Source organism: Sceloporus undulatus, chromosome 6 (assembly GCF_019175285.1).
Source record: "Sceloporus undulatus isolate JIND9_A2432 ecotype Alabama chromosome 6, SceUnd_v1.1, whole genome shotgun sequence".
NCBI lineage: Eukaryota > Metazoa > Chordata > Lepidosauria > Squamata > Phrynosomatidae > Sceloporus > Sceloporus undulatus.
The window spans coordinates 119,812,128-119,819,301 of record NC_056527.1 but is presented as its reverse complement, the minus strand read 5'-3'; positions in this window follow the sequence as shown (position 1 = coordinate 119,819,301).

Below are 7,174 nucleotides of genomic sequence, written 5' to 3'. Positions count from 1 at the left end.
TCCTCCCCCGCCCCCCTTCGAAGCCCCTGCCGTCCGTTCGGCGACGGAGAAGGAGGTCCGGGAAGGACGGGGGTCGGGTGTGGCCCTGACGGCAGAGGCACGCGGCCCCCTCTCCATGTGCCACTCCCCCTCGCGCTTTCCTCCTCATCATCCTCTTCCTCTCCTTTCATTGTCTCCTTTTTGCTGCACTGTATGTGGGGGGGGGGGGGGGAGTCATTATGGGGGGGGGGTCCTTCTCCTGCCGGCCTTCATGGATCTTTTTGGCCTTTATCGGGGGCGACACGGCGGAAGACGGCCCTTGCCCCCACTTCGCTGCAGGCCTTCATTTCCTTCCTTCATTTGCTTTCCTTCGTCTCCTCCCGCAAAGAAACGGTGGTCCAAATGGGTCAGAGGCAGGATGACCAGATGTCTTGACCACAAAGGAGGCCAGGGTACTGCAAAACGTCGGACATTCACGAAAAATGCCAGACATTACGAAATAAAAGCTAAAACCACTCCTAGGAATATAGATGCATGTTTCTTAGTTGTGCTCAAAACAGAGGACACTTGAAATTCCTCTTGGACAGAAAGCTGAATTGTAGGACGTCCTGGAAAAGGAGGAGGACGCCGAGTTCTAAGCGAGTGCGTAGGTTGTTGTTTTTGGTGGGGGGGAGGCCTTGGTGCCCCCCATCTGGATCCTTTCCTCCCTTCGCGGATGCTGTCAGTGGCGGTTGGAGGGGGTCTCGCACTTGCCCTCGCCTCTATGGGGTCGCCACATTTAGAGCCGAGTTAATAGCACTTTCACCTCCGTGGTCTGGGGTCTCAGTCTGGGCAGAAAGGCCGCGGTCAAACTGGGGGGGGGTACCCCGCAGCCCCCCCTTCCCGTTCGGTTCTCTTAAAACAAGGCGACCCATTTCCTTCCCACAATAAGGAACAAGCCAGGCAGGAGGGCAATGAGCCCCCTACCCCCCAGACGCCCCCTTCCCCGCTCGCCCTCCTTAACCTCCAGATGCGAGACAGCAGCTGCAGCCCAGCCGCCCCGCCTCTGCAGCTAAGGAAGGGAGGGGCTCCTGAGGGGTACGAGGCCGAGGGTGAGGGGCCCCTGGTGTCTTGTGGGCCTGCCAAGTCCGTTTCTGCAGACGCAGTGACCCTTCGCAGGGCAGCTGCTCCAAGCGCCCCCCCCCCCGCGAAGCCAAGGGGCGACGGCCTCTGGGCCTAGGAGGAAGTGGTCCATCGGGGGCAGAGGAGTCGGGGGCCGGGGGACCCCGGGTGCGGGGTTGGGGGTGAAAAGCCCTCCTTGCCACTTCGTGGGGCGTCCTCCCCCGCCCCTTTCCCCTTTGCCTCTCTCGGCCCTTTCCTCTCCGTCCTCCTGGCAAACGACCCCCCCCCGCCACCCACTCTGGGGGCATCATTTAATGCCGGATTTCCGGGCTGTCAGTGCTCAGATTGATGCCCGGCGAGTGAGTCACCCTTGCAGCGGCAGGAAGCCTCGGAGGGTGGGATGACTCCAAAAGCCCGATCCCTGCCTCCCTGCCTCCGGTGTAAAGGGCCAGCGCTACTCTGTCTGCCGGGGGGGGGGCGAAAGGCAGGGGAGGGGAAGAGCCATGCCAGCCCCTCCTCAGCAGGTCTCCAAGAAAGAAAGAAGAAAGAACGGAGCCCACCTGCGCTCTGGCCATCCCTGGAAGTTCTCTCCGCGCCCCCCCCCCCAGTTCCCGCAAAACCTTGCTACCATCAGCGTGTGTCTTCCCTGAGAGGAGCAGCCCCCACGAGGCAGTCGTCTCCCCTCCTTTTATATTCCCCCCCCCCCCCCCCCCTGCACGGGAGGCTGTGAGCAGCTTTAGGGCCTCGGGTTTTCGGGCGGTGGGATGGGAAGGGATATGGGGCGAGCGCCCCCCGTCCCAACCCCACTTGGCTTCAGCCGAAGCCTCCAGAGAACCTCCGCCGAGTCAGCACTGCCCAAGGCCGACGACGCTCCCCGCTTGGCCAGAAAGACCTCCCCCCCGCTCCCCCCACATACTTTCCCTTTTCTTTCCAATCTTTCTCTTGCTCTCAGGAAAACCCTTCGCCCACCTGGCTTTGGGGGCCCCTCAGGTCTGTGGGAGGCAAGGAGCTCAGGGGAGGGCAAAGCGGCCCTCCTTCCTCCAACCGCCGCCGGGAAAAGAGGAGGGGGCTGGGGGTAGATCTCCCTCTCTAGCTGGGCTTTTGCTTTGAACGGAGTCAGTGCCGGGTTGGGGGCTTGAGCCATTGGGGAAGCCTATCTGGGGGCCACCGTCCGGGGAAGAGGTCCGAGAAGGGCCTAAGAGGGGCAGCTGCGGAGAGGAGGCAGGCAGGGGTCCCAAGGGAGAGATGCGGAGCCCGGGGGCCGAGCGCTGGGTGGGGTAGGGGCTGGAGAGGCTCCCCCCCCCATGCAGAGGGTTGGGAAAGAGGGGCAGCCTGGGGCGAGGGGCCGCTTGGGTGCGCCTGCTTTAGGCCCTCCCGACACACGCTTCCATCGCCAAGAGTCACGTCTGGGCCCCAGGCAGCCGCAGCAAGACCGGGGATCGGGACGGGAGAGGCGGACAGGCCATCCTCGTTGTCGGTCAATGGGATCATACCGCCATTATGGGTGGGCCTAACTACGCGCAAGGCACCAGATCCCGCTTGATATTGGAAGCTAAGCAGGGTCAGACTTGGTTACTTACTTGGGCGGGAGACCGCCAAGGAATACCAAGTGCTTTAGGCTCGAAGGAGGGCTACCAAAATGGTGAAAGGAGGAGCTAGATATATGATTCGCCTGGAGAAGGGAAGGTCAGGGGTGACATGGAGCCAGATGGCCTCTGCTGCTCCATCCAGAGGCTGGGACCCGAAGCAATGGACTGAGACCCCGGGGAAAGAAACCACCTGAACACGAGGAAGGAACCCCCGACAGAGTCTCCTTCCTTGGAGGCTGGAGGGCCCTCTGTCCCAGGGATGCTTTGATCGCGAGTTCCTGCATGGCAGAACCGGGGGCTGGAGATGGGGCTCCCTTCCAACTGTAGGATTCTGGGGTTCTTAGAAAACCGCCTCTGAGTATTCCTTGCCTATGAAAATCCTGGGAAATTCACCGAAGTGTGGAAAGTAGACAAGTGGCTTGAAGACAGGGACGCTTACACGCGGGAAGGGGAGAGGGGCCCCGGCTCAAATGAGACGGGGAAGGGGAGAGGCGGAGAGACTGAGGACCCCTCCCCTAATTCTGTAAAATGACTTCCGCTCCCCGGCTGAGTGGCGTCGTACAGTGTCACAGCGGCCCTTTGGACATTCAGGGTGGGCGTGTCTTGCGTGGTGGGGCCTGCCAATGGGCTCCGTGGAACTTGTGTGTTAAGAGGCTTTCTTCTTGGGGGGTCCGTCCTTTGCGCTCGCCTCCTCTCGCCTCGGGCCTGGGGGCCAGCTGCAGAAACCCCACCGCAAGATGTGAAGGAGGAGGAGAGACGCCCCCTCCTCAGACTCCAACGTCCTTGTCAAGGTGAGAGGCAAAGAGCTGGGGGAGGAGGAGGAGGCGCGTGCACAAGCTCAGCCCCTCCCTCCCTCCCGTCCCCCATTCACTAGCTCGCTCTCTCGCCCCCCCCCCCCCGCCCGGATGGGCGGGGCGGGGGGGGGGGGGGGGGGGAAAAAAAAGGGGGAGCCGGGGGGTGTGGGGGGGGGGGGGGAGATAGTGGAGGAGGTGCGGGTGCGCGCGTTAGTGCGCGCGACAAGGGAGCGAGCCTCGGCGGGGCGAAACACGTGACTGAGGGACTGATGCGCAGTGCAAACCCCTCTCGGATAAAAGCGTTTCCTGAGCCCCCCCCCCCAAGAGCTGCGTCTCCCTTCCTTCCTGAGAGCTCAGGGCCACCGAGTCCTCCTTCACTCTGCCGACCCCCTCCCCCCGCCTTGGAAGCCCCTCTTCGCAACTCAACTGCGGGGTCCAAGCGACCCCTAAGTGGCCACCCGCCCCCAAAAGAAGCCGTCGGGCAGTTAGACGCGGAGAAAGAGCTCCTTGCGGCGCAAGTGGACGCCCCCTGCCGCCCCTCCGACGAGGGATGCAGCCTCCGGCTTCGGCCTCCGATCCAGACCCTCCGGAGAGAGCCTGCCTGACTTTGGCACATTTCAATAAAGCGAGGGAGGCTGTCCACGGGGCTCTGGGCGGCAGAGACACCCTTCGGCCGGCGGCTCTCTGCCCCGGAGGGCCCTGGGGGTGGATTTCCGTCTCTGGGGGGCCACTTCGGAGAGCTCCCTGGCTCCCCTCCGGAGGCGTCCGGAAAGAAGACGGCACTGGGGTCCCGGTTCCCGGATTGTTGGCCACCCATTCCGGTCGAGAAACCTCTGCTCTGCGGCCTCTGACCAGGGTCCGGTCCCGGGACCAGTTGTTCGGCTCGGTCGGGAAGTCCAGTGGGGCAAGAAGTGGGCGTGAGGCGTGAGGAAGGGTCGGAAGAGCACTCTGTACTTGCCCAGATGCATTCTTGGGTCCTGGCTCACCTAATTCCAAGAGCAAACGGCGGGGGGCGGGGGCTGGACCGCGCGAGGACCGGGGAAGGGGCCGGATAGAAGAGCGGCGCCGGGGTGGGAGTGGTCAAGGCGGAAGGGGCACTGGCCAAGCTGGGCGACCCGGGTCCAAAGTGGGGGCGGGGTTGGTGCCAAAGGGGGCTCAGCTGCAGGTGCATCCCCCGTTCAGCCCCGCCGACTCCGGTGACGCAGAGGCCGCTGCAGAGGATGAGTCAGGCGGGGGGGGGGGGTCCGAGACCGGCGTCGGACGAAGACGGTGCGAGGGGGCTTACGAATCCCTCCTCCGGAACGTCCGGCCTCGGGGCCGAAGCGCAGGGGGGCGGGCAGCCCAGGGGGGATGTCAGTCATCGGGGAAAGGCCCCTCTTGCCTCTGAGCGCGTGCAGAGAGGCGGCTCAGCATGTTCTAGCACAGCCTCGGTTTATCCAGGAGCCCGGCGGTGGGGAAGGGGGGACCTAGAACTGCGGGGCCTATTTCCTTCCAACAACCCTGCCAGGTAGTTCAGGAACTGCCCCAAGTAGGGCACACTCGGCTTTCTAGCCTCGCCTTCAGAGCGGGATCCAAGTATGCAGACCCGGCCTCGGCTCAGGCGGGGGGAGGTCGAAGGAGGCTCATTGCCCCCCCCCCATGAGGTACCCCTTGATCAGGAACCCTCCTTGAGGGGGGAGAGGAGGGCTCTTCGCGTCTGCCACTTTGCACAAACACGCAAAATCACCCCCAACCCGCCCCCCGCAGGCACAGGAAGAACCCCGAAAGGAGCAGCCATACATCGGGGGTCTCCCTCGCAACGCAGCCAGCCCCCGGCCCCAAATCCGTCACTTTGAGAAAGGCCCAGGCAACCCTTTTAAAACATGCGGGGAGGGGTTTGGCTGCGAATGTGGGAAACGCCCCCGGCAGCCCTCCCCACAAAAGCCTTGGGGCGACTACAAGCCACCTTGGGTCAAGAAATGTTTCCAAAAGTCCCACGGGGCAACACCCCCCCCCCGAAAAAAGCCCATCCCTGGCAGTGGGCCTCCCGGGCGCATGCGCAGCGCCTCGCCTTCCGGGCGGAGCCTTGCCGGCTGGGAGAAAGACCCCCGACTGGGCCCTGCCCTGTTCCTTATTCCACCGGAGCCCGGTGCGAGGAAGGGGCGCCTCCCTCCGGCCTCGAGGGAGGAGGCCTTCGGGCAGAAGGCCAGTCGGCGGAGCCTGGGCTGCCTGCAAAGAGCGGCACGCGGCAAGAGTTTCCCGCCGCATTCATGAAGAAAGAAGGCGGGGCTTGGGCAGAATGGGCGGGGCCTCGCCCGCGGCGGGGGAACTGGCGCCACCTGGTGGGTCTCCGGAGCCTGTCCGTCTTCGTCCTCTTCCGGTGCTGCGGCGGGGGCTCGGGCCAGGAGGGCCTTCTGGGGCGCCGCCACCTCCCCCCGCCAGCCCCAGATGCGGGGCCCGAAGAGGGGCAGCCGGGATGCGCGAGTGTTGCCCCCCCCCCCGAAGGAAGACCCGACCGAGGGGATGCCGCCCGCCGAGCGCCCGGAGAACTTCCAGAGCTTCTGCCGACGGAGGGAAGGGAACGTCGCTCGGGCCGGACGCCGTGGTCCTGCACCTCCGCCAGAAGCAGGAGCGCCCCCCCCCCCGGTGTCTGTGGGCGCGAATCCCTCGACGGAGGGGTCTCTATTGGTCGGTGTCCGGGCCTTTGGAGGAGGGGTCTCTATTGGCCGGTGTCCGGGCCTTTGGAGGGCAGTGGCCCGCCTGCTTGCTTGACCCTCCCTCTCTCCCTCCCTCCCTCCGGGGGTTGAGTGTGGGTTGCATCAAGAGAGCAGCAGCCCGGGTCCTGGGGGCTTCTCTCAGGCAGACCACAACGTTGAGGCTAAGCCTCCGGTTCCTTCAGTCAAGATTCAGCGTTGGTCAGGAGGGACCAAGAAGCCAATGCGGGTCCAGGCTGCGGAGGGACTGGTCTCTCTGGAACTGCCCTCGGGGATCTGACCGAGACTACAAATCCCAGGATGCCCAGAGGATGAAGGAGCCCCGAGTAGGGCTGGGGGGAGGCCCAGCTCCCTCTGCTTAAGGTTGGCAGCTGCTCTTGGGGATCCTTGCCGAGAAGAGTCCCCCGTGGCGCCCCCCTGAGTTCCCCCAAACCAGGCTTCTCGAGGGAGGGGCAGGGAAGGGAGCCACTGCGCACGCGCGGAGTGCCTGAGCGCAGGGCCAAAACGCGCCTCTTCCACTGAGGCCGGATCGGGCCCCAAAGGTCGCGCGGATCGGGCCCCCGCCTCTCGCGGTGTATTTTTTTTTTTGGGAGGGGTCTCATTGCGCCGGTGGTCTTTCCTTCGGCTTCCTTGCCTCTGGAGGCCCCTCCCCAGAAACCAATGGCTATCAGTAGCAATTCTGGGAGAATTCCAAGAATAGGAAGAAAGGCGTTGAAGCTGGGAGGAGGGGCATTTCTCAAAGCCCCCCCCCCCGTCAAGGTTCCAGCCTGGCCCCTAAGAAGAGGCTCCCGGGGGGCTGCCAAGCTCCAGTCCTGCGGCTGCCATCGGAATTTTTTTGGGGGGACATGCCTGAGAAAGCGCTTTCAGGAGGGGGGGCTGCTGTGAGGGGCCTTCCATCTGACCCCCACTTATGGGGAGCCCTGCTAGGGTTTCCTGGGCCAGGTTTCTTCAGGTTGGCTTCCTCTGGGGCCGAGACAGTGTGACTTGCCGAGGGTCACCCAGCTGCGTTTTCACGGCG